This window comes from Bos javanicus, chromosome 15 (assembly GCF_032452875.1).
Source record: "Bos javanicus breed banteng chromosome 15, ARS-OSU_banteng_1.0, whole genome shotgun sequence".
Taxonomy (NCBI): domain Eukaryota; kingdom Metazoa; phylum Chordata; class Mammalia; order Artiodactyla; family Bovidae; genus Bos; species Bos javanicus.
Genome location: NC_083882.1, coordinates 64,038,351 through 64,040,993, shown reverse-complemented (window position 1 = coordinate 64,040,993; position 2,643 = coordinate 64,038,351).

The window sequence follows — 2,643 nt, the reverse complement described above, 5'->3', positions numbered from 1 at the left end:
TGATCTCATGAATGCTTCCCAATAAATCCACAGAGTAAAGGAAGTAGAATTAGGAGAGGGGAAAGATGAGCTGTTATTCAATCACAGTAACTCAAGGAATCTTCATAGCTAGAACAACTTTTCTGAGTTATCCCGAATTGCATCCATCGGATCTGGAATAGCTGACCTTGGTAAGACCTTGGGTGAAGTATCTCCCTCCAGCCAAGGGTAACTTCTGGAGAGTGGCTCAGCTAAGGCTGTTGCCTGCCAATACCCTTAGCAGCTGAGGAACTAAGTCTCTCAGTACTGAAGGAAGGGAATCTGAGCAGCACAGCCCCAAACATAGTGGCTTAAATAAGTTAGAAGTTTTTTTCTCTCTCTCTTAATAACTCCAAAGTAGGTGAATCCAGCCTAAAGTACAATGGTGCTTGCCAGGAACTGGGGAAAGGGAGAATGGGGAAGTCTAGAGTTTCGGTTTTGCAAATGAAGTGTTCTAGAGATAATCGTTGCACAACAACATGAATATTAATACCCTTGAACTGTACACTTTAAAATAGTTAAAATGGTAAGTTCTGTTTTGTGTATTCCACCCACAATAAAAAAAAATGGGGGTGCGTTAGTGGTAGTTGGGGAGTTCTGCTTCTAAAAATCAGGGACTCCGACTCCTTCCATCTTGTAGATCCATTATCTTCTGTGTGATTCTTCCCAAACTTTAAAATAAATGTGAGTATCTTGGGCATCTTGTAAAATTTCAGACTCTGACGAAGTACACTGGGAACGGGCTTGCACTAACGTTCTTTCTAGTAAGCTCTGATGCTGATGATGTTAACCCAAGGACCACATTTAGAAGAGCATGATGTGTTTGTGATTTGGGAGCTGCACAAGTTACCTCTGTTCCCATTCTGTTGGCAAGAATCTAGTCATGTGGCTACACCGAGCTTTAAATTTACTACTTTGGAAGATGAGGAAACAGATTTTGGAGAACTATCAGTCTTCCATGGATCTCATTCTAGATAGCAGTTTTTTCATCCGTGAAATCGGGGGCTTTATACCTCTAATTCCCAGGTGGCGCTAGTGGTCAAGACCCCTGCCTGCCAATGCAGGAGACAGGAGAGATGCAGGTTGGATCCCTGAATAGGGAAGATCCCCTGGAGAAGAGCATGGCAATCCACTCCAGTATTCTTGCCTGGAGAATCCCCACAGACAGAGGACCATGGTGGGCTATGCAAAGAGTCAGACATGACTGAAGTGACTTAGCACCCATACCTCTAATAGTCTGGGGTTTTGTGACATCCAATGTCCTCAGCTGTAGAAACCTGATTCTGTGTGACTTATTGTTGCTTTCTTGCAAGGTGACAAGGAAAAAAAATTGTTTTAAGACAAGGAAGATTGTAAAATTTTGTTTATTACTGGCTTTCTTCTAATGGAAGTTCATTATTGGATGAACAGGATTTTAGGTGTGAAGAAACCAGAAGAAACCTGAATTGCCCTGCAAGAGAAAATGAAGAGATTTACAAGGTTTGGAAGGATGATTCCAGGGGCCCTAAAGCAGATTATAACCAGGTGCCCCTAACAAGGCTGCCTGAAAAAAAAAAGACTGAGAAGGGCGAGAAGGTCAGGAGATGAACTTGGGGGAAAAAAACAAAACTAGTTAATGGTGATTTTTATTAAGTTTTACTGTGTGTAATATGATGCAACCCTCCAATCCATTTTGTCTGCAAAATCTTCCTTCTATTGCCTTGTAGACTAGATTTTCTTTTGAGATAGAAAGGGAAGTACCGAGTCCTACCCTAAGGGTAGAACAACTCAGGAACAACCGCTATCACTGATTATATGAGACTCTCATATATCTTCAACACTTGCTCTAAAATAAAAAAGAAGAATACAACACACATACACAAGCGTGTGTGCATGCATGCGCACAACAAAAAACAGGCAGGCTTCCAGTTGCTCCAGAGGCTTACTGAAGTATGTTTCTGTTGATAATTTACTACAGGGGCCTTAACTTTCATTTGTGACCTCAGTAACAGTCCAAGAATACTTTTTGAGTTTCTTTCCAATTTTACACTTCCATGCCTCAAACTCGAATGTTGAACAGAAGTACAACTGAAAGCGAAAGTAAAAGTCACTCAGTCATGTCTGATTCTTTGCAACCCCATGGACTATACAGTCCATGGAATTTTCCAGTCCAGAATACTGGAGTGGGTAGCCTTTCCCTTCTCCAGGAAATCTTCCCAACTCAGGGATCAAACCTAGGTCGATCGAACCCAACTCAGGGATAGAACCGCATTGCAGGAGGATTCTTTACCAGCTAAGCCACCAGGAAAGCCCAAGAATACTGGAGTGGGTAGCCAATCCCTTCTTCAGCGGATCTTCCTGACCCAGGAATCAAACCAGGGTCTCCTGCATTGCAGGCGGATTCTTTTCCAACTGAGCTATCAGGGAAGCCCAAATACAACTGAATCAACCATAATTTATCATTTTGGTGGCAGCAGGAAGGCAGAAATAAGCAGTGAGGAACTTAAACAATATAATTTAGTCCAAACAAAACAAAACACAAAACAGATATACTTAAAGAATTAAAGATAAATTGCCTTTCTTGGTTTGGCAATCTATATAATTACATCAATTTTTCACTTGAGTTATAATTTTTCTTTTAAAAAA